Source organism: Colius striatus, chromosome 18, assembly GCF_028858725.1.
Source record: "Colius striatus isolate bColStr4 chromosome 18, bColStr4.1.hap1, whole genome shotgun sequence".
Lineage (NCBI taxonomy): Eukaryota > Metazoa > Chordata > Aves > Coliiformes > Coliidae > Colius > Colius striatus.
Genome location: NC_084776.1, coordinates 8000208 through 8025183, shown reverse-complemented (window position 1 = coordinate 8025183; position 24976 = coordinate 8000208).

Below are 24976 nucleotides of genomic sequence, written 5' to 3'. Positions count from 1 at the left end.
GTAGTGATGGAGGAGAAAGTTCTGGGCTTTCTTGCTACCTTTAAGTTACATAAAATAATTTCCCATGGCTGATTTCAATCAGCTCCTCCAGTGAAATGGCTCAAACCAGAAGTCACATGAGAGCTGTTATTACAACTGTTTCTCCAATTTTGGGGCAGCTCAGGAGCTTGTGATTACCAAAGTAACAAAGCTTTGGTGTTTGCATTCCCCAGGGCCCACAACAAATAGCTGCTGCAAGGCCTCCAAGGAAGGAGCCACTTTGCAGGGGTGACCACATCCTGGTGCAGAGCACAAGCAGCACCACCCAGAGCTGTTACCAGGAAGGGAATGGGGGCACTCAGCCAAGTCACCACCAGCACCACAAGACAGAGCAAGGAGAGGACGGAGAGTTGAAAAAGCCTCCCTTCTAGGTCCTTTCAAGCCTAGCACAAGGATGTTTAGATTGCTCCTCACTGACTCTATTCTTTTGTGAAATCAAAGATGCAAAATTTGCACCCTTGACGTGGCTGAAGTCCTCTACCCAGGCTCCTGCAGGTGCTCCAGAGAGCTCAAACAGTGCAAATCTGCTCTGCCACAATAGTAATTTCTCCTCCCTGACGTGTTTTATTACCCAACAGAAGAAACCTCGTATTTTTTGAAATTGAATTACACTTTCTTGAATATTAAGAGGAAAATGTTATTCTCTTCACTGAACTGCATTAGTAACATCCCTGTTTTACAGCTCGCAGGGAAAGAACAAACTAAATTTTCTTGTAGTGATTTTCAGTTCTCAAGTTGAGACCCAGAGTGTTGATCTGCTACTCACAGCAACAAGTTGCTTGAGGAGGCTACATCCAACACCCTAAAAAATGTCAAGATTTTTAGAGGCAAGGCAGGAACTGGAGAACATCTTTTGAATCAGCAGCACCAGGACACTTGTACCCAAGGACTCTGGTTACAGGTTTGACTTTTAGAAGTAAACAGGATTAAAAATAAACCAGACTCATCTTATGTTCCCAATGCAATGTTGAGTTTTTGACAAGGGAAACAAGTCTTTACTCAAGACTTTAGTCAATACAAGAGCTTTACTCAATACAAGAGCTTTTACTAGACAACCAGTTAGCATAAAAAGGATGTTTCTTGCAACAAGGACCAAAACCCTCCCAAACATATACCTGGATAAAGTATCCTAACCCAAAGAATCTTCCAGAATTTCTGCTTGCTTTCAAAGATCTCTTACCTCTGCTGTCTGGCAGAGGAGGTGACTCACCATATCTTATCAAGGAAATTGGGCCTTCAGACACAGGTCTTTATCTTTTTTCCCTTTTTTCCTAAGGCCCAAATTTCTTCAATCACAACTTTCATTAAACCCCAGCATGGTGCGGATCACAGCCATAATTCTTTTTCCCCCACCTTCCCACCACAAATCCATTCAAAGTGAGTGACATTTGCAAAGTGTATTTTCACGGCCCTCCGTAATCCCTTCAGAATATTAAGACTGCATTACTTTGTCTTTGGTTACATTAACTTCAATTTTCCTTATGAGTAAGTATTTGGCTAAAAATTAATATAGTGAAGTTGAAAAGAATCTTATGATAGGAAAAAGACTAATTTCATCTCTGGCTGCTCAGATACCAGAGTACACTGGGGTTAATGTAATTAACTTACAATTTTAGCCTAGGTTGTGTACATACACTGAATCTCCCTGCTGGAAACAAGATTAGATTTTATTACACTATATATCCTGGTTATCTTCACCATGCCTCCAATATTACTTCCCTCAATGACTTCAAGGCTCTCTGCTGCAATGAAAATGCAGAACCATCTGGTATTGAGCCCATGCAGTTTATTTAAGGATTTAATTAAATGCTCTAAATGGAGAGCTTCTTTGAATTAACATTTTAAATGTGACTTATTGCAGGTTTAATATTGTCTTAATGCCAACCTGGGAAACTCCATAGCCAAGTTGTTGACGTTTAAATTGAATTCATTTGGGTGGCTCCAGGGGGACTCATTAATTAATCTAAACAACTAATGGGGATTGGTTCTGACTTTTGATGAAGATTATTTACAGAGACAATTTGCTGTGAATAAAGAGTCACAGTAGGCAAATGTTTAATTGAATTTAAAAAAAGAGGACATCTTATTGTGTTCAATATCAAGGATGTATCTTGCGAGTAAGCTTTGAAATACCAAGAAAGGAACAATTGCTTGAAGCCTCCTAGCTGCACACTAATAACAAAAAGAATGGGTAATTACATTTGCCTGGGTAATTTGTGGCTTCTAAGAGGACAACAGGTCTGTTTGGCTTATAGGATACATAAGAAAGATTCCAACAGAAAGCATTCTGTAGTATGAAAGCCAAGTTACCTCACTCACTTTTACTCACGTACCAGAAAATAGCATTTTCCAAACAATCATCAGCTGGAAAAAGAGAGCTAACTCCTCTTGCTTACACTTGCAAAATCCCAGAACAACTGCAATGTTCTCAGCAGAGCTGCTTTAATTTACAACAACTTAACCTATAACATTCAATCTTGTTTTATTCTTTGATTACATCAACTTTGGAAGCAGTTATTTGCACCTCCAAGTGCACCACAAGCCCTGCAAGGACTAACATCTAGTTATGTGGTGAGTTTTCCATAAGCCACAACAGCAAACCAGCACCTGCTTCCCTATGTTTCTGCACTCATTAAAGCAAATCATCCTTTTGCATTTTTCCACTGTTATTATCATTATCCCATATCATGCTGAAGTTCTCATCCAGAAACACCAGAGGTTGCCACCAAAGCAAGAAAAACCAGCACACTCAACACTGTGCATGCTTGCACTCCCAGGAAAAAACAGCTCCTGCTCTGCAGCCCAAAACAACTCTAAATACCTGTGATTTCAAGCACGTGTTCTTAAAAAGCAGTTGAGTGTTCTAACACAAAGCACGTGTGTTCCTGGAGAGCATCCCAAGAAAGCACAGCAGACCAAGAAGTGAGAAAGAGAGGTGGACTGCAGGGTAAAGATGTCAGCAGCAGGTTGGGGCTCTCTTTGATGTATCCTCTCCTAACGTGATTTCTGCTCTTACTTGTTATGGGTTGTCCTTAACTTGAGGTCTCTTGGGGAGCCTTATTCACACAGAGCAGGCCCTCTCTCACAACAGGCACCTGAAAGCCTTTAGCAGGCAGCAGTCATCGATTGCTAACAATTTTATACCCACACAAGTCAATCCAAACGTTCATGTTTTGAACTCCACCAGCTCTAACAACCAGCTGCACATCAGTGAGCACACTCCCTTCTCCACCAATGGGCTATGACAGGAGCCCTTCTTCACACCAGCATTGCCCAGCTGGTTAAACCACCTCTGAGGACTGTTATCAGGGGGTGCAAAGAAGACAAAAACCATTGTGAACACGCTTTGCCTCCTGCCAAAGGCAAGCCTCCACCCAGGCTGGGCTCATGATGCTGAGTAAGGTTGTACAAGGCAAAGCCATTTTCTTTCCTGCTTGCCCTGGCCTGCATTGCACAAGCCTGGCCAGAGCCCACACTCTTCTCTGCTCTCTCTGTGACAGATTTTCATTTCAGCTTCAATAATATCACAACCTGTCTTGTCTGAATCAAAGAGGTTCTAAACTTCCTTTCTTTGCAAGGCTGGACACATCCTGCATGCTAATTTAGGAGGCAATTGAAGGGGAGGGTACATTAAGAAAATGCACATAGCCATTAAACCAGGGAGACTAAAGCATCCTGCCTGGATCAGCGCTGCTGGATACTGTCTAGAGCATCGCCAGCTGCTCTCAGATACCTATAGTGGAGCTCTTTTATGCAAACACCTCCAGTAACAGCTTTTGTGGATCTGACAGACAGAGTGGTTAAAAATTAGGCATTCAGTGGGTATCCAGTGGAGACACATTGTACAGCACATCTAAAGAGGGGAGTCACACTTGGAAAGGAAATTCTGAATTGTCTGAAAGGGAAAGGCTGCTCAGGCAGGCGGGACGGATCCTGATGGCAGATCAAGCTGCGCTGCGAGTATCGCCCATACCATCCCTCCCCATCTTCCCAGGGATCCCAACTCTCACCAATGCAGATTCACAGGCAGAAGACAGTTGCATCCCAAAAGCACCAACTGAGGCAGGTATTCACAGCAAATGGGAAGATGTTGAGATTTGATAACACCATAATCCTTCCATTTCCTACAGAACCTCTTCTACCTTCACTTTAATCACCAGCTTGCTCAGAGTTCTCTGAAGGTGATGTAGTTTAATACACTTTATTTTCCCCAGGTTTGCTCACTCTCAATCTGAAAAGCCTCAGTTATTTTGGGAAACCTGAAATCAAGTGGGCAAGCAAAGGAATTATTCATGAGGACATGATCAAGAGGAAGGTTACCTCCTTCACCTTGAGGAGGCCAATAGCTCAGCCATTGCTTCAGACTCAAAACAAAGAGCAAAAGTTTCTGCCCCCTTGAACCTGAACGAGGCATTAGGAGCTGAAATTATAGGGAAAGGCACAGCTGGTCCACCACTGAAGCAGTGAGGGGAGCTATGGCAACACTTGGGGCTCCTTCCATCCCTGTGCATCCAAGCTCTTATAAAAAGGAAAAAAATCAAGCACATATTGCAATATCCATTAGGTTTGAGTATCTACAAGGGCACAAAGCTGGTCCTTGCTTAGTCTGCAGGGCTGTGTCCTGCTTTAAATGTCTTCCTTCTCAGAGCAGACACCATCTGAATTGATGATTTCCTCATGCTGATGAGATGGAGAAATATGGCTTAAAGCAGTAGTTGTCTTCTAAAACTTCTTAGATGTAATGCTACTTTTCTACCTGGAGCAACCAACATGGTCTGCAGCTCCTTGTGAAAGTGGCACACATTATAGACAACCTTCTCAATAGAAGATATTAAGTTTGACATGCATGGGACAGATGCAAGAGCTTTATTAAACTACCTCTCTTTCCAAGGCCTTTAAGAAAACAGTCCTTTAGTTTAGCACTAACTCACCTCAGCTATTTCCATACAGAGAAACTACACTACTAGCTATTAAATAATCATTTCTGGCTTGCAACACTGACAAACCCGAGGGTTTGCTTGATCCATGATAGCAATGTCAATGGATGGCAGAAGTCATCTATCCATGGAGACTGCTGGCTGCAGAGGGGGCACTGAAGTGAGTGAAACATCTGATGAAAAAGAATGTGGGATTTTTAGCAGGTTTTGGTTGTTTAGTTTTTTCAGCCTGAACTCCTGGAGCTGCTGAGGCAGTCCCAGCTTCAGTACAGCTTTCTGATGTTCATTGTGTTTTCTTTTGAAACACTTTGTTGCTCTAGGGAATACCAGATGCTCTGGCTATGCTGCTGTTGCCTAGGGACAGCCTTCAGATATTTTGCTTGATTTTCCTACTTCATCTATCATCAAATCAAAATATGTTATCCAAAACTCTTCCATGGACTCCTGGGAGCTTTGGTACCAACCATTAAAAGCATCTGCTAAGGTGTAACCACATTGTGTTCCTGCCTAGGGCAGGAACCAAATAGCCGGGATGGAGAGCTGACAGATTTGGGACTGGCATCTAGGCTACTGCAAAATTAACACCTAAATAACAGACAGATATATTTCATATTTTAGATGTATAAATATGTAAATCTCCCCCAGTGATGCCATGGAAAACCCCAGTATGGAGCCTATTTTTAATTGAATGCTGGTCAAACACAAATGCATGTGCAGACGCAAACTTTGACAGAAGAGCTAAAGGGCCTTCTAGGGAAGCAGAGACAATTAAACCCAGCAAACTAAAATTGGAAGAGAGGTCATAGAAACTGGCACAGGAAGATACATTTTCTTTTTTCTTCTCATTTACACTCCTCTGTTATAAATAAGACTGCTCCAAGAAAAGAAGAAAAGCTGCTACGTTGAAATGTTGGATGGCAAAGCCGTCACCTTTGTGACTGTTTGGATTCAAATGCATCATCCCACATCCCACGTGCAAATGAAACATAAACACTAAACCCAGAACATTTAAACAAATATTTACAAGGAGGTTTTGTTTGTTTTTAAAATACTTGCCATACTCCAACTAGAACCCACAGATGCTCATAAGCCACTACTTGTTTGCTCCCTTACAAAAAAAGGAGCAGGAACACGTGTGTTAGCAAAGGAGGTCTGGGTAAGTGCAGAAGAACTTCAGTTGTACAAGACAAGATTTATATTCTTAGATGCAAGCACCAAACCAAAATCCCTATGTCCACTTTCGTATCCTGCACCAAACAACTATACAAAAAGCCTATAAACAGGGTATGTTCCTGAACTTGAGTTTCAAGTAAAGCTGAGCTTAGTTTTCACAGCTGGGACTAGTGCCAAAGACATCATTCCAACCTGGCTACCTCTGTCATAGTTCATCTCAGTAGTGATAGAGACTAACTGTTGCCAAGCAGAGTGTACATCTTTCCTTTGTAAAGCAGAAGACATCCACACAATCAGCATTAAGAAATACGAGTCAGTTTTGAATGAAATAAAGCTAAAAGACTGACCTGTCTGTCACTAAGAGCTTGAATGTCTTTGGTATCAAATTCACAGGCAGAAGCTTCCATGTCCTAGAAAAAAACACATAAATTGAATTGGTGTTATTTCCAAATTCCATATCCATGTTTGTTTCAACAGTAATTACACTCCCCAAAAGCTTGCAGAGCTGGATATCTTGCAAGCAGTGGTACAGAGCTTCATTAGCCACCATCCCCCAGCTGTTTTCAGATCACAAAATGGTTCCAAGTCTCCCTGGAGGGAGGAGGAGAAGACAGTCACTGATGGAGGAGAAAGTTTTGAGCTTTCTTGCTACCTTTAAGTATATAAAAGAACTTCTCATGGCTGATTTCAATGCAGTCAGCTCCTCCAGTGAATTGGCTCAAACCAGGAGGAGTACACATAAAGACTTGCAACTTTGCATTCTGTGTTTCTGATACCTCAAGTGCAGGAGAGATCAGAAATGAAGCAATAAGTTTCCAGATTCTCAGCACTGATACAGATACATGTAAAAAAGACAATCTGCTCTTGGTACACAGGGGTTGGAAGCACACAAAAAAAAGCCTTAAAAACACACACAAAATATGTTCCTGTCTAATATTGCAGGAAAAAAATAGAGATAGCTGCCACTTGCTGTAGTAAGATGTGGGACAGTTTTGCTAAATACTTTACACATCTGACATTTCATTAAAACTTGAGCAGCTGATAACAGGTAAGGATGCTCTGCAGCCTCTATAGCACCAAATGCTTCCCCCCTGCCCTATGCATTGCCCCTGTTGGTGCCAATATCTCTAATTTGGAGCAAGGCAAACTGACAGAAAGAGTTGTTTTGTCCAAAGACCCCTTGCAGGTAATGGCAGAAAAGCCACTGCATATCTGCTACAAAATCCTTGAAACTTTGAGGAAAACCCAGAGGTGACAGCAGGAAGGCTCCAAAAAAAAAAGGGGGTGGGGAATCACATCTGCTCTAGCAACAGTATCTCTGTAAATTGTTCTCCTGGTGAAAAGTCAGTATGGAGCTAAAAACCACAGAGTTTTACCTTGTTACCTAGAGCATGAAATAACGTCCCCATTGAGGGCTGCAGAGTCATAAAGCGCAACAGAGTCATGAATTGGATCTCTAAAGGTACCCAAATGCTTTTCAAGAAGGCTGCACTCCTAAATTATTGAGGCACTTTAGAAAAATCCCACTTCATAGAATTCACAAGATATCAGTATCCCCATCAGTCCTCGTGGACTTTGTGGTTACAGAACAAGCACCCTAACAAAACATCAGCTGGTAAATGATTGTGTGCTTGCTGACGCCTGAGGATCATGTCGGGAGGGTGGCCAGGCTCACCTCACTTAATTCTTCATTTTGCACTTGAAAATATCAACAAACAGCTCTGGAGTCAGCTTAGCTTCCTTAAAATTTGTGTCATGCTCATATTTGTTGGACACGTTCCTCAGGCAGAGCAAAGAAAGCTACTAGGAGAACATGAGGCAGGCTTTCAGAAATAACAACTCTGTCAAAAATGTTGTTTCTACAGCATGCACGTATTTTCCTTCACTGTGCATGTGGGTGGACATCTATTTTGTAGGCAGTCTGTGCAGACTGTGGCATGAGGCACCTGTGCACATTCAGGGTTTGTGCACAGGATTTCCCTTTGATCTCCTGGCAAATGAAGTTTAATATGATGGAAGATATCGGTTGGTTGTTTATGTTCAGAACACCTGACAGTGAGAGACTTAAACACTACATTTAACACACAAGCAACAACTCTGAGGTGGATGCCATGGTGTAAGAGGCTGGGCTGGCTCAGCTCTGCCTTGGCCAAAAGCTGGGAAATCCAGACCAGAAAGTCTTGTTTTGTGCACAGGAGAACCTGTAAAGTCAGATGTGTGCTTATGTCATTTAGTAACTACATTATTACCCACTCCCTTTACAGCCTTTTGTGCTGAACTACCCAGGGCAGCAGACTAAGGGAACACGCAAAATGAAAAGTCATCAGCATTTGTTTCTGGAGAAGATGACCTAAAGATGGGAAAGCAGATGAGAAAGAGGCAACTCTGAGACACAAAGCACACCAGGACAAATGTCCATTACTCAGCATAATGTTCTACTACTTTCTGAGCAACACTCATCAGTTGGATTAATTTTCTGAAAGAAAACAGACTGTCTCTACAGTAGCCTGATGGTCTCAGCAATTCACTTTACAATTACTCACTAAACTACCTTGATTTAATTATTCAAGAAGAATCTTACTGCCACTGATAACTACTTAATTAAAAACACAACTTTAGAGCAGTAAGAGAGCAGCATTATATTGCATTTGAAATAGATTTCTGGCTGAAAGCATGCGCAGTTCATTTTAAGTGGCTTAATGTGCCAATATATTTGGAGTCACAAGGATTTTAAGAATGGCTCGAGTAACAGTGATCATCCAGGGGCTGCAAACAACACTCATAAGCTTGTTCTCATTCAGAGCAATTCCAGTAAAATCAAATTAAGGAAAGCATTGCTCCAACATTGCTAGTCTAGAGCACAAGCTTTACACTCAGGAAAGTCAGAAACTAAGAGATCAGGACAAGCTCTTACCCCACTCACAGTCCTGCTTCACCTTTCCCAAGCACCTCCACTCCTACCTGCCCTCCTGCCCTTTCTGCTGGTGCAAGAGGTCCTGCCAAGGTTTGAGTCCAGCCAACAACAAAGCACCAGGCAGCCGTTTGCTCACCCCCCACAACCCCCATACCTTCTATGGGATGGCAGAGATCCCAGTAAGATGGGAGGAGAAAAGATAAGCAAGGGGCTTGTGGATTAAGAGGACAGATAGGACTCTCTTGCCAATTATGGCTCTTGGCAAAACAGACTGGACTACTTCACTTAAGGAAGAAAGTAAGAAAAGTTTAATCTACTACCCACTAGAAACAGAACAGACAGAAAGTAAAAAATATAGCAGGATGATAAGAAATATACAACCAGCACCTTAAGATCTCCTTCCACCACCTCCCAGAAAGAACAACCTTCCTCTTCCAGCCTTTTCTTCTTAACAAGTGATTGTGGATGCTCCCAATTGGCTCAGCCCTGCAGGTGGGGCTGCCTTAGAGCTGGGGAAACTTTTGAGCAGCTTCTTCCAGGAGCCTCCATGAGCACAAAGCCAGCCCCTTTCCCATTACCAGAAACAGCTCCACGCCAACCCACCACAAGTCCACAGGTGAGGATGCAGAATCCTCTGCATTCCCCTCCCAGCTCCAGCTGGGGCACATGCAGGTGATTTCACCCCCTCAGCCCCTGCTGTGACCTGCCTTTTCTCTCTGGGATTGCTCTACTACAGGCCCAAACTTGTGCTCGCTCTGTAAAAGCACCTGTGGCCCTGACAACTCTTCAGCACTAGCTTCAGCTCCAAGCATTGCAAAGCCCTGAACAACCAAGTGTCCAGACTCTGGCTCTCATGCCTCAACCTCAGTCATGAAAGTCCCTGGGACCCTCTACAAAGGAGGATCTTCCCCTTCTGCCCCAGTCTGTGTGCACAGGGGTTATCCAGTGCTTTGCTCCATGCCCTCTGTGCCAGCATGGTAAGAGCAGCTCAGATCTAGGTTGCAGAGAGAGCTGCTGAGGGCAACTGCCTGAAAGCAATTGCCATTTTTTATGAATCTTAACGTTTTAATGGGTATGAAGTATGAGCACCATTTGATCCTTGCAAGAGTCAAGAGCAGTCTTTCAGAACTCGGGTTTTGTTAACCTGTGGCAGGGGGAGCTGTAAATTAATTCACTCAATGGGTCCTGTGATAGAGATGGAGACGGCATTTGGGGGAAAGAGCTGTTAGTTGCCTCTGGTTGAGATGGCCTGGGTGCAAGCAGGGGTGACTGCAGGCACCAGCATGACTCATGCAGTGCTTTCTGAGAGCACTGGCTAGAACTGGAATGTGCCAAGTGATGTAGGAAAGCCTCCCAAATTAACTAGTATGCCATTTCCTATTGAATTATTTAAAACATCTCTCCTTCCCCTTAACTAGGAGTTACTGGTTCCTTTGGTTTTAATACCTTTTCAGTACAGCTGAAACTATATATGTATTTATATATAGGAAAAAATTAAACTACTACCTTCTTGAATATTATCTTCCCAGTTTATTGTGTGCCCTCTCTCCCCTTCTCTTCCCAGAGAGACCAACCATCACATGAAAATGCTTTTCATCATCTGCAAAATTTGATGCCCAAAATAGCCCCATGGTTGCCCTAGCAACTAGCATTTATTCCCCCTCCCCCCAGCATCCCCCCCTTTGCATATTGCTGCATATTTCTATCATCTCTTTCCAGGCACAGTTCATAAACACGGCTGCATAATAAAGAATGTTATCACCAATGACTTACAGCCCAGCTGCTGCAAATAAGATATGAAGTGGCAGGGAAATACAATTTCATGCAGCTAGGACAACAGATTGATTGGGTGCCCTTCAAATTTGATGCCACTTCTTTAAGTCTGTCCAAATTCAAAAAAAGAAAAAAAAAAAAGTTAGTTTCCCCACCTCCCCATCTTTCCATGGCAGCAACAGACAATAAAAGTGGGAGATAATTCACTAGGACACTCATTATGTCTGCAGCAACCTTGCCCTGTGAGACTGACAATTTAAAGAGATGTGCTGCTTTTCCCTGCCATCTCCTCTACTTTTTTCCCCAGCCACTGCTCTTCATCAAAAGTCTTATTCTTCCAGTTTGGTTGCCTGTTTAATTTAATTATCTTACCTTTCAAATGATTATTTCTGTTCAGATTACTAGCCAGAAGGTTGTTACAGATACAGACAAGCAAACCCCTTAATTTCATTACCACCCTCCCCAAAAATTCTATCCCTTATTTAGCTTTGGTAGAACATGAAAAGCCTCTCTCTCCTAGCATTTCTATCAAAGAACACCCCAGCAAGGACAAAAAGAGGTGTCCTTTTAAATTCTTCTTCCCCCTCTGTCATTTCTGATGGGTTGATTATCAAGGATATGGGGATCTGCTTTGGAGGCCAATCTGAATGTGCAGAGACTGCCTTGTGGTCTTGTGGCACCAAGGTGTAATACAGTGTGACAAGGACCAGCTGCTTCCAGATGGACTGGGCTGATGCACCCAGGCTGCTCCTGCTTAGGGGGAGAGAACACCTCTGGGTGCAGGCAGTGACAACCCCCTGCACATCTCTGCAGACCAGGGTTTCTCTCCCACATTCACCATCATTTGTTCTTTCTGTCCCCTTCGGCGCCTCTCCATTGTTAGTAGTGGTTTACTGAATTCTACACCCTTGGAGTAGCACAGGGCAAGCTTGTGGTGCCTGACTCTTTGAGACACTGAAAGAACTGGATCTGAATTCCAGCAGTTCACACTCATTGGTTCTAGGATGTTGTGATGCTTAAATGTGTGGGACAGTTGCCAGCTCTTCAGATGGAAAACAAAGTTCAGAACAGGATTATTACTATTATTGACAAGAGAGATGAGGTTTTAAACCCCACAATGCAGATCAGGAAAGTTAAAAGCCTTCTCCATCTTGAAATATGTTCAATGATGGAAGACTGAAGTCAGCATTAAAGCAGCATCCATGGGTCACACAGAACAGTGTGTTTAGAAGTAGCAGTAGAAGATACCACGGCAAAGTTGGGGGATTTTTGTTTCTTTTTTTGCATTTCTAGTAGACAAAAAAAAGTAGAATTGAGGAGAAACAGAAAATGTGCAACATGAGAAGGCAAGATTTTCACAGACTAATTTCTACCATCTCCTTTGAGGCACAAACAGTTCTTTAAGGATCGTGTCTGTGTGGTTTTTCTGCCCTAAGTGGAGGCCAAGTTCAGGAGGATTGTTTCTTTTAATTTTGTTTGGACACAGGTACTTGGATACAGAACCCCATTTATCTTGCTGCACTCAAGTAAATAAACTTTAAAAAGCAACAACTTAGTGTGTCCTATAAATACCCCACAATATACAGGATCCAGCATCATTTGTCACCTAAAGCCCTAAACCCTACTGACACCATCCAACACCAGTGTTCCCTATCCCATCGTTTCCCATAATGTTGGAAAACATTAAAGAGAGAAAAATTGTGCTGAAAAATATCTTATCTATTTTGTTCCTTTTTACCACCACTCCATGTTTTTGTCATTGCAGGTCAGACACCTGCTCCCCACGTTATCATCTGGGGAAGTGATAAATGCTCTCAGGCAGTGATTATGAGTGGCTGTATTCACTTGGTGTCAATCTAAAACCTGACACATTTACTCAGTTGCCATTCTTTGTCCTGCAAACAAGGCCAAAAATCTGAAGGGGTCATTTCTCTCCTCTTCCTTGGAGGGGAGAGCTACTGCCAGGCCCAGATGCTATATAAACCCCAACATTGGAGAGGGGATGCTGCAACTATGAGCATTCTTACAAGCTCTTATGAGACTAGGGGTAAGGAGGATGATTGGCATGAGCTGGGATCTCCTGGATTTGACCATGACCTCCTCATGGCTATGGATGTATTTAACATGGCAAGACAGATGGGCAGTGAGCCAAATTGCAACATAACCTGGCAAAGCCCAATTTAATCATCGTTGCATCAGCAAGGGGCAGCCCCCTGACTGTTTGACCTTTCCTGCTGCTGGGCTGTATCATGTTCTCATTTAGGACTCGGGGTTGAACAGGTCAAGTAATAAGAGTCTTGCTTGGTTTTTCCCTGCCCCATCATAGCAGCCTGTGGCTGCATCCTGCTTCCAAAGGAGCAGCTGCAGCAAATACATTGAATGTTCCCTCCAGAACAGGCACTTTTTGGTCTTGCCACAGACCTTCATTCTTTTGGAACTCCTTTTGGCAACTGAATCTGTCAGCAACTGTTTAAACCTGTGCTACACCACATAGACTCCACCCTCTCATTCCCTGTAGTGCTTATGTCCAACCTTAAAATATAAAGTATTTTACAAGTAGGGGAGCCCTGCAGTCACCATCCATAAAGCAGATGCCTTTTTTTTAACCACTCTCCAACATCTCTCCCTGCATTCCATGTACTGCTCTCAAACAAATATGAAAGCATTCATACCTTCTCTATTAAACTTGATCTTGACAGTGGTAGGGTCACAGAAAGGCTTAGAGCTGGGACAGGAACCAGCCTCCCCTGTGCAGGCTGTAATCTCTGTGTGATGCCATGATGCAAGAACACTCTCTTTATGCTATTTATGCTATTTTCAGCCATAATAGTCCCAGTGAAACACCTGTTACACGGGTGCAGCTGGAGGATCTGCAATCTTGCAGGCCATGAAGGAAAACAAAATGAAAAGTCACTTTCCTGTCCCAGCTAGTGGGATCACAAGTTGTGTCAGACTTTTCCTTTGTAAAGACACACTTAGGAACACTGAGGAAACGAGAGAAGATTTAGCAACCCCATTCCATGGGATGAGTCCCCAGGGCAGATGAGATGTAGACATTAGCTCAAATTTACCATGAAAAGGCCACAGTGTGCCACTCTGCAACCCAAAACTACTCTTCAAGGAGAAGCAGCATGCACACTTAGTTCAATTGTGTTTAAAGCAATGCAAATGCAACAAAACCCAAACTTCATTGAAAAGAAGGTGCAAAGGAGGCTTCACTGGGTACAGGTAAAACCCTTTTGACTCTGAGGTAAGACTCCCACTTTTGTAACACAACAGTGGTCCAAAATATTCTGCATTTCACGTGACACATGGCTAAAACCCATTTTCCAAAGGTTTGGCTGTATTGCAATTGGATAGATGATAACACAAAGGTGTGCATCACAGATCTTGTTCAAAGCATGGGGCTTCCTAAAGCTTGCTGTCTGGTTGAAGGAGATATTGAAGGCCAACAGACCTTTGAGGCGTATTTTTGGCATCTGAACCAGTGAAGTAGAAGTGAAGCAACACAGCTCTTGCCAGCTCCTGAAGTCACTCCATCACTTCACGAGTGGGCAGGTCGCATCCCAGGAACCAGCTTTTGAGTTCTCCATTGTGCTGTGCCTCCAGAGTGTAATTGTTCATAAATACTTATACACAGCCATTCTCACCCACCTCAACCCCAACAGCCCAACTTTGTTCTGCTTTTGTGTGACAGAGGAGAACTTTGGCTCTGTTCTCTCTTCCTCACCTGCATTTCCTCTGCCCTCTCTGCTGGATACAAGGGATTTGATTGAATTAACTTAATTGGCAAATGTATTGTTCAGACAGCTGTGACAGAAATGACTTTGTGCATTAGTCAGAAGGTTAAGTAGACTATGGCAGCTCCCAACACCTTTCTTGCTGCCAGACACCTCTGTACCAACTCTGAATCATTGTGTTTTGAGGCAGGTTTAGAGGGCAGATCTGCTGTGTTGTACATCATGTTTGGATGCAGGGAGGCAGCATGGTCAGAAATGCCTATGTCTCTGGCTACTGGCCATGCTCACAGCCATTTGCCTTGTCAGAAAATTGTATCTACATGGCATTTTTCTTGAGAACAGGGCAACTGTGTGTCTGGAAACAGCACTGCCATGCTAGCCAGCACTTCTGCCTGTCTTCATCTCACATGCTACGGTTGCACTTGGCCTGTTTTGCAGACCTCAGAGCCTTGCAGGAAGGTTGTATGTGCCCATGATCTGCTCTGGTGATGCTCTGCAGTGCTGATACCCTTACCCTCATCCCATCACCTCACCCTTGCAGCCTGAGTTCCTCCCGTGGAACTTGGTATTAGTGGGACCACAGTTGCCCAGGAATCCTTCCATGGAAAACACAAGAAACATCTCCAGACAGATATCCAGGTCTCCAGACAGGGTGACTTGACCTTGGGAAGGTCTTCTCTCTCCCTTCTGACTCTCCAGTAGGTGAGCCAATGAAGCTCATAACTTCAGTGCCTCAGCTAAACCCCTAAAATGGACTAATCATCAGCAGTCCTTCCCCTTCTCCCTTGAATTGTTGCCTGCTATTCATTGCATCTTGTGCAAACCATGTATTTTACAGCTTAGAAACCCACTATATGCACATGATTTTCCATGACAGTGTAAATACTTTGTCCTCCCTTGGATTTCTGCAACTAGAAGTCAGGGAGAGGTACGTCAGCAGCACAGGGGATGAGAAGGGGAACCTGGTGTCTGCGAATGCTGTGGGACAGGCCAGGACATAAAGAGGAGAGACACTTTTCACTCTTCTTCTCATGGGCTACACCACCCCATATGGAACCAGGCCCTGCAGTAGGACATTGCTGTGTATGCACAAAAGCTAATGCTATACCAATGGGAAACAGGTCGTCACTTTATATCACTGACAGCAGTGATGGCTGCACTACAGAGGCTGATGGACACTTCCAGCCTTTCAACCTTTTGGGATGTAACTGCTGCCTATACCACAGCTCAGGATTAAAGTGTGTCCCCTGCTCACAGCCTCCAGGGCTTGCAGCCTTTGCTGATCTCCAGCACTCCCTTCAGTCGCTGGCAGCAGACATGGCCAAGAGCAGGTGATGAAAAAGCAGGTGTCTCCAGCTGTGACCTGAACAAGTTCACGTCCCCACACAATCCTGACAGATTCAGTGACTGAAGCCTCACAGATCTGCATCTCCATCTCCTGCAGGAGATAGGAGCATTAATCCTGATGTTGCCTGAGAGGTGGCTCTGTCTCAGCCATCACCTGCACTCAGATGAGACCAAATTGCCCTCTCATGCATGGAGGTCACCTCTAGATGACTGGCAAGGCAAGGGGTGGGAGAAGCTCATATTTATCACTTCCTTGCACCCTGAGCATCCTCTGGACAGAGAGCCCAGGGCTGCAAGCCCTTCCCCAGCACCATGGGCACTTGAAAAAGCACATTAAAGCTTATCCTCTGCATGCACAGGCATAGAGAGAATGGGAAATTTTCATAACCATTTTGATTTCACTAACTGAAGCCAGTGTAAATCTCTGTTTTTATGAATCTCACTTACATTTTGTGCCTGACTTGTGCATAAAACTTCCCCAGATTTACACAAGCTAACTCCATAAGTCATCCCCTTTGCAATCAGGCCCTATATCTTGATGACCTTTTAGAAACCAATGACTGCTTTCCTGTTGTTATCCATAATTGGAAAAGCACTGGAGATAAGAAAATTTATAGCAAGGAGTGATCTACCTGCGAGAGACAATAAAGAACACCGGGCGGTGGAAGAATGGGGAAGAACAATCCCACACGGAGCACACACACACACATTGCTCCAAATGAACTTGCCCTGTCTTTACTAAATCTCCCTCAACTTCCCCTTCCTTGAGCCTTTGACTCCCCTGACCATTCAAAGCCTCCACACTGCAGGATACGTGCACCCCTGTCAAGCATCTGCTTTGATTTCAGTTTCTGGGGAATTTACTTGCAAATCTTTTGCTTTTATGTGATCAACTCACCCTATAAGAACCCACCTTCACCCCCCAAGTGCATAACCCAGTCACACCACAGGGCCCTCTAGGAAAGCAAGCCGGGACTGCAATGTGTACACTGCTATAGGCACGACAGGGAGATGGGCAGAGCACACTTCAGTGCCCATCACCCAGCACCAATGCACAGAGCTTTGTGGTTAACCACAAGTTAATCACACATGTTAGTCACCCCACAATCATTCACAAGGGTTCGAATCCCGGCACCACTCCAGGCACCCTCTGGCCAGTCCTGTTTCCATACAACCACCAAATACACTCTTGCCTTCTCCCACTCCCAGGTCAACACTATGGGCTTGGGGCAGAGTGGCTTGAAAGTTAACGGGTTGGACTCAATGGTTTGACCTGGATTAATGGTTGGAATCGATGATTTGGTCTTTTCCATCCTCTGTGATTCTATTTCAGTGTCATTAATGCAGTAAAACTGGCTTTCCAAAGCACTGCACTCACTCAAGACACACAGATGCACCCATCCTGAGCCCTGTACAAGCATTTTTATGCACCTCTGAAGTCTACCCTGCCTTAAAATGGATCCCAGACACAGGTCTGTACCACAGAGAAAGATCTCTGTGGGTTCGGCAAAGGTCACTGTGTTTTGTGTGCAGTGGAAGGTTGCTCCAAATGGACCCAATTGACAGCTTTTGAACTGGCTCCTGGTAAGCTCTCTCCAAGGCTTTTTTGGGAAAATGAGGTGATGGCATCTCAGCTCAGAGATGATCACTCTACCTTGCTGGGGTCTCCTCTAGCTGCTCTCAGATTGTGCTGAACTCAGTCTGCACTGAGGCCGTCTCCCTCAGACATCTGTATTTTCAGATTATTCATTACAAATTGATTAGTTCATCCCACAGTCACCCTGATCATATTCTTCCTATGTACTAACATCTCAATGAATGAGCAGTCAAGTAGAAAATGAATGCATTAGTGCCTGATTGTATTACTAAGCTCTCGTATATGCTCATGAATGCAGCAGTGTTTAATTCAGCCAAATAACAAACAGGTAGTTTCAGAGTTAAACAGCACAAGTGTCCAGACAAGAGTAAAACATCAAGGCTCCTTTTAATATCTTTTGGGTTTAGCATTTAAATTAGCTCTGGACACGAGTGTTTGTTTGAAGAGAATTCTTTTGTCTGGATATAGAGACACTTTCCTGCTAGTCTTTTCAGCTATGACACTGAACTAGCCACTTCCATCCCTGCCAGAGTAGAACTGATTACAAACCACCTACCTAATTAAAACAACAACTTGCATTCAGACCTGCTTTTTAGCAGAAACTAAGCCCAGAAAATGATTTTTTTGTAACTCCACTGGAATTGCTATTTGCAATTCAATATGCAAGATGAAGTTCTCTGCCAGGAACACAGAAATACAACTTGGGGGGTTTTTTCTTCTCCCCACCTTTTTTTGTTTAATTAAAAAACTCCATACACTGGATGAGGTGATTTCCTATTTCCACCCACAAGCAACTACAATTGTATATACAAAAGAGAAAACACAGTAATCTCAAAAGAAAGAGGCACATTTTGTGAGCAGGTTGGGCAGACGGGAACTTTGTTCTTGTTACACTGCCTTACTGCATGATACAGAGAATAGCAACTCTCTGGAGCCCAATGTGTTCATCCAAGCTTTAGAAGCAATACATCAAAAAGTCTGGAAAGTTTCCATACAGACTAAGCCTCAGGTTTGACCATTCACAATAGACCAGGAGTTCTACAGACACGTGAAGCTGTGCAGTTCAAGCACACCCACCACTGTTGCATTCAGTGGGCACGAAGCACACAGACCTACTCATGCTCCTCAGATATACAAGGATATCTATTCAGTGAGCTGTTCATAAGGATTGTCAGATAGGGTCAGGCTGTACAGGCAGTCAACATCCTGACAGGTCCATGTTGTACCTCGTATCAGCCAGTTACCATTAAAATGTAACAGGGGATGCAATTAAAAATATGCTCATCTTTCTAAACAAGAAGAGAATTGGCTCCCACACCAAAGACTGTGTGATGGCTGTTAGTACAAAGCCAGGGCAGTGCTCCTCTCCACAACAATGTGGGCACTAACTTCTCTAGAGCACATCATGTGACAATTCACAAGAGCAATGGCTGTGTCCAACGTGACCCAAGTACAGCAACATGACTGAGCTGTGAGGCTGAATTTCTTAGGCAGCCTTGCTGGCTTACTGTCTTGCACAAAAACCCCCAAGAAATCCCTCCTGGATTTTACCTCTCTTGACATTTTTCCTACAAGGCAAAGCAATATGTAGCAACGTTGCTGAGAGGTCCAGGACAGGGCCTGATACCTCATTATAAAGCTTTCAGATCCCTGCACTGCAGAGGCCTCAGGTACAAAACCAAACCTGTCTGTAATGCCATGGTACCACAAACCACAGCTGGGCCAGTAAACAGCCCTGCAGAACTGACCCTCGTGCATCCTCTAACAGAGGACTTGGCAGCTCCTTGGACTCAAAGATGGGCAGTTCTCCCAGAGGTCAGCTCTGAGGGAGATTGTAATTTCCCATCTCACTAAGCCTCTAACAGACTAGACTTGCCTTGACTGTGTGAAGATGGCCAGACCCTCAGTCAAAGAACTGTCCTTGCATGAACAGTAGGACATTGTGTAATTGAGAGCTCAGAGTCTAAATTAGAGCCTGCAAGAGGTGCCAATAACAACCTGAGTGGAGAAAACTGACTCATCCTCTTGTTTTCCTCAAGTGCAGACTGTATCTGTTTGGCAATAGACCAAGGAAAATGACAGTATAAACTGCCAGATCCCAGTAAATCTCTTCTTTTGCTGCCTCTGGTTTTCATTTCCAAGAGAGAGTTGGCTTTGTTGCTATGCCAGAGAACAAGCCTTATTCTCAAGACTAAATTTGGCTCCCCCATCTCCTTAAAAGGCAAAGGGATGAAAGAATTGGTCTTGTACAACACAGTAGAGAGCTCTCTCCAAGAGCTAGTCGGTGCTCTACACCCATTTGAGTCCTCCTTGGTCAGTAGAAAGACAAATGGGCTTTGCATGGTGCTGCTGGAGAATGCAGATAAGGATGGCTGAAGTTTTGCTGGGTGTTTGCTCCTACCACCTGGGAGTCCTGACTGCACCCAGCTTGAGTGGAAGGTTTAGCACCTGAAGTACTTCACAGGCAAGAGAGTCCTAACAGAGGCACAAGAAACAAAAGACTGCTAGAAACACTGTATTCATCATCCTCTCTGTATTCATGGAAAAGAGATGTGCAGGTTTAAAAAAAAGAGAAAAGAGTCTGTCTTAAGTGCAGATAAAAGCTGCTGGGCTCTGACTCCCAGGAGAGCTCTGTGGGAGCAGCAAGAGTGGCTGTGGTGCAGACTCCCCTGGGGACCTCCAGAAACAAAACTGGAAGAATTACCCCAGGAAAGGACTCCAGAGCTGCTACCTCCATGGTACCTGGGACAGAACTAGTCCTGAAAACAAGGTGTTAGCGTGGCCAGAAGAGGAGTCAGGAAGTCAGCATCATTCTCTGCAGCATCTCTAACACTAATGTAAGGCCAGCAGAAATCTTGGGTTTGCAATTTGGGCACGTTTCCACTAAGAACCACGGTGAGACCATTCACTCTCTTTTTACAGCCCACCAAAGAGCCATTTAGTGATAATGACCAAACTTGGTTTCATCTTGAAAACCTTTAATAGATTCCTGTATATTATTGAGGTTTTAATGGAGATGATAGAAAAACAGGAAAAGTAACACACCAATATGAAGGAAATGGGGTTTGTTTTCTCTATTCAGAACAAACCACTAGTTTGATTTTTTCCCTAATATTTTCTGTACTTCCCCACTCAGAGAAGTTTATATTTGTTATTTCAGATTTCCCATCCCATCTTTTCTCTTTCCTTCATTTTTTCCCCCTCCCTCCTTCTTTCTAAAGCCACAGAAGAATACAATAAAAGGGAAAAAAGCCCACCCAAGTGGTGATGACTCCTTCTAGCCATTCCCCTGGGTCTGCCCTCTTGCTCTCTCACTTACAAGTGCAAGTAGCTTGAGGAGACAGCATGCACAAGCTCTGGGCAGAGAGCAGGAGCCACATGACAAGTGACAGCTCTTGATGGGACAGGATTGGAAGAACTGTCTAGTCTTTCCCAAGCAAGAAATAAGCTGGATATATACAACCAGAAGTGGGTGAAGCAAATCAAGTCATTTGCCTTTCCTTGAGAGATGCCATTCTCTTTGTGGCTGAGGAGGGCAACAAGACAGGTGGATCTTCAGGCCTTGATGAACCCTAACAGACTCAAGGAAAGGAGAAAACGGGACCCTTCACATGAGCAGATGAGGACAGCAGCAATCATTTAGCCATCTTAGAAACATCTTGCTTGCACAAAGACAAGCAGTACCTGCCTGGTAACTCTATAGTCTTCAGACTTGTCCTGTACAAACAGGATAAGCCTCTCCATAGAAATTATCTTCCTGGCATTAGATGGGTGTTCCTGAGTCAGAGGAACAAACTCCCTTGAGAACAGTGATAAGACCTCTCCAAATGACAACAATGGCTGGGTTATCAAATGCTCACGGTAATCAAAAGAAAAGGTGATTATATTTAACCCTACAATGGGTTAGCATGAATAGCAGGCAACATGGGCACAAATACTCATGATTATATTAATCCAGGATCTCAAAGTCGATTAGACATCAACAGAGGCAACAGCAGCAAATTAAACTAGGAGCTCTGTTCCCAGACACAACTCTGCCAATTGAGTGAATTTGACCTAAACACCAGAAGAAACAAGTATCAAAGAAAAACTGCTTTAGACAAACACATTTGACAAACACATGGTTTACTCAACACGTGCAACTCAGCAGATTTCTAGTTGCACCCCATTCCTCTCATGGAAAGGAGAAGCTATGAGGTTTTCACTCTTGCAAGTGTAACAGTTTAGGTGGCAAAGTGCCTTGGAGGAAGCTTCTATAGCAATAGTTAGGTTTTATGAAGGAGGAATGAGATGCAGCATCTCTGCAAGTGTCCACACAAACATGTGTCTAGCTCTGAAAGTGTTATTTGGAGCAATAGATTGCACTAGAGAGCTCTGTTTTTCTTTCTATTCCCTACATATTCCTGCTGATGGCCCACCATATGGAGCTAAAAAAATAAAGGGTGGGAAATGCCTGCTCTGGATTTTGTACCAGAATTTTTGCAGTAAAGTACTTCACCCAGATAAGAGCTAGAAAGAAGTAGAGAAACAAAGCAGGAAGATAATGTACAATTTCATCCAATGAGATCAATTCACGGCCTCCAAAAGAAAGAGCAGGGACCTACTGCTACAGGCAGCAAGCAGGGTTAATGTCAGAACACAGATGGACTGTGAATATTCATGTCATACACCTTCTAAAGGAGGTGCTTATAACCATAACAGCACAAAACAAGACCATGTAACTCCATGAAACACACAGGCAGCACACTCTCCATCAGTGAGCCAGCCTTCAGCTGAAGCGCTGTCATGAAGCTTCATGTCCATTGAAGGCAGCTCCATAAGAGTGGCCATGACAAGAGGAGAGTGGGAAGCCCAAAAGGTGATGGCCACTGATGCCATATTTGTGGCATTGCTGCTGTTATCTGTGTCAAAATCAGGATGAGGCAGTTCAGGTGCCTTCAAATTCCTTGCCCTGGTTGGCCAGGAAGGAAACATAGAGGAATATGCCCAACATCTAGCTAGGGCCGTGCTCTCAGCTCACACAGGAGCCATCTTTCAGCTTCCCAGTGCTCCAGCATCTGCCTGAACTGACTGGCAGTCAGCTCACTATACTGAAGTACAGTGATTCATGCTCCTCCCTGCACAAGGGCAAGCCCAGACAGCCTGCAAAAACACAAGGTGGGAGCTGGCAAGAACAAGCCAACAGTTTTGGGTGCGGGAAAGGAGGAGGCAGATTGTTGGGGTTTATTTGGAGGGTTTGGTTTGGGTTTTTTTGAGAAGCTGTGGTGTCATTTTGTTTTCTTTCTCACATAGTAGGCTGCTGGCAGGATGACTTGGTTGCCAGGGAAACTGCTGGGAAGGTGTACAGGGCTGCTGCCCGCACCCCAGCACCAGAAATGCCTGCCATCAGCAAGGCAGCACTCCCTCAGTGAGGCTGCCCACTACTCATACCCACACTGGCCCCATGCCAGGCCATAGTGGACAAGGGCAGAACCTGGGGCCAGCCAAGCATCTGCTCCTGCACTGCTTGGATTAAGGGCTAATCCAAAGCTCCCAAGCCATAGAAAGAGCCCTGTGAGCCATGACGTGCAGCCAGCCCTTGCCTGCAGCACAGAGGGGGTAGCACAGTGCCTAATGGAGGCTCTATTTTCGTTATTTGTTATTTTTAAATCACTGCCATTAGGAGAATTGTTGCAGATAGCTATTTGCAATAATCAATTTGAAATCACAGTTTGATTAGTTAATGCACTTTCTGCTGCTCTCTCCTCCTAATTTGATTGGGAGGAGAGAGGGGGATTTTCTGTTTTGTGACTATCACAGCTCTCACAGTATGTGCCTGCAGCAAACATTCCTGCTCCTCAGTGGTTCCTTGAGCCATGCCAAGGAGTCCCCTGACACCTCCAGGCAGCCAAAAGGCAACTGTCCTTCTTCCCTGCACACCCCAAAGGGTCAGACAGTGCTTTTCTGCCTCTCCAGCTTTGTACTGTGGGTCAGATGAGTTGGTCAAGGAGGTTCCAGAGCATGAAGTGAAGCTGAGCATCAGCTTTGCAAACATCTGTAATACATAACAGCCAAAATGAACCCTGGGCAGGCACTAATCTTCACACTTGCATGTAATATATGGCTATCCTGAAGATTCTCACTTCAGTGCCTATATGCTATTCCCAGCAGCTGCCAACAGCAGATAGAGCAATGAAGCTGGAGGAGCAAATACAGGAAGGAAAAGAAATGTGGTTTTCTTTCCTTTTCATGATATATTCAGGCTCCAATTATCTCTTTATAATCCATATTTTTCCATGAGATGTGCCCAACCAGCTAAAGCAATCCAGGAATCACTGATCAAGTCTCTGTTAGAAGAAGGGTTACTGAGTCCAGGCAGGGCAGACACTGGCATGCCTGTGCTAACCTGTATCTTCCTTCTAGGGTATCCCATGGCCTTGCTGGGATTCCACACCAAGTTGTGCCTCAGGTTGGCTCCACAGCTCATGCTCATCCACAAGACCCATGTCCCAGCAGGATGGTGCTAACAATAGCTAATAGTCAATAGTCAGTACCAGGAAGGCTCAGATCCAGAGCTGCAAAAGCACCCAACAGCTGTGACTCCAAAAGAGAAGGCAGATTTCAGAGGAAATTTGGAAGAACTATGGCTCACAAGGACCTGGGCAGTCACAATTCCTCCCAGCTTCAGGATGAGATGAGACAGTCTCTTTGAAAAGGCCTGCTCACAATCTATCTTTCCACCCCTCCAAACCAAATCACCTCTAAAAGTGATTCCTGTTTTAGAAGAGAGAAATGAAGTGCAAACCAACCTCCTTCACATTTGCATGCTCAGATTTGGAGAGGGGAGACCCCAGAACAGGCAGGGAAACTGTTGCTGTTAGTAACATGTAAAGATGCTGAGCTGCCTCTGTAGTTGGCAGGGTTGTAAACCCCAAATCAGTCTCAGAAACCAGAGTGATTAGCAGAGAACCAGTCAGGAATATTTCTGTCCATTACCCTTTCCTATACCAGCACTCAGGCATTGCCAGAGCCCAGAGGATCTCAAATCCCTCCTCTGCACAGCAAGTGCTGTAACTTCTAAGCAGCAGGGTGGCCCCAGCTGACTCAGTGCTATTTTCTCTCCCCTTCACTCATGCTGTCTCTTGTAGCACTTCATTCTGCTCTTCCTTTCCCTTTCTGCTCACACTATTCTCATACCAGGCAGCTTCCTCCGCCCACCTTCTCCCCAAATCTCTGCATCTCCCATCTCAGTTATTCTCAGCACCACGTACCAAAGATACACCAGGCAGAAAGGCTGTGACTCTCCTCTGCTGCCCTCAGTGAGTTTGTAGATGTTGCATTAAAGGGGGAGGGAAAAAAACCCCAACAAATCCATCCTTTAGAAGACTTTATGCATCCCACCTGCTTGCAGAGCATCCTTGGGATAATCTGGATTGTTGTGATTGACATTACCTCATACAGTAATTAGAAGCTGTAT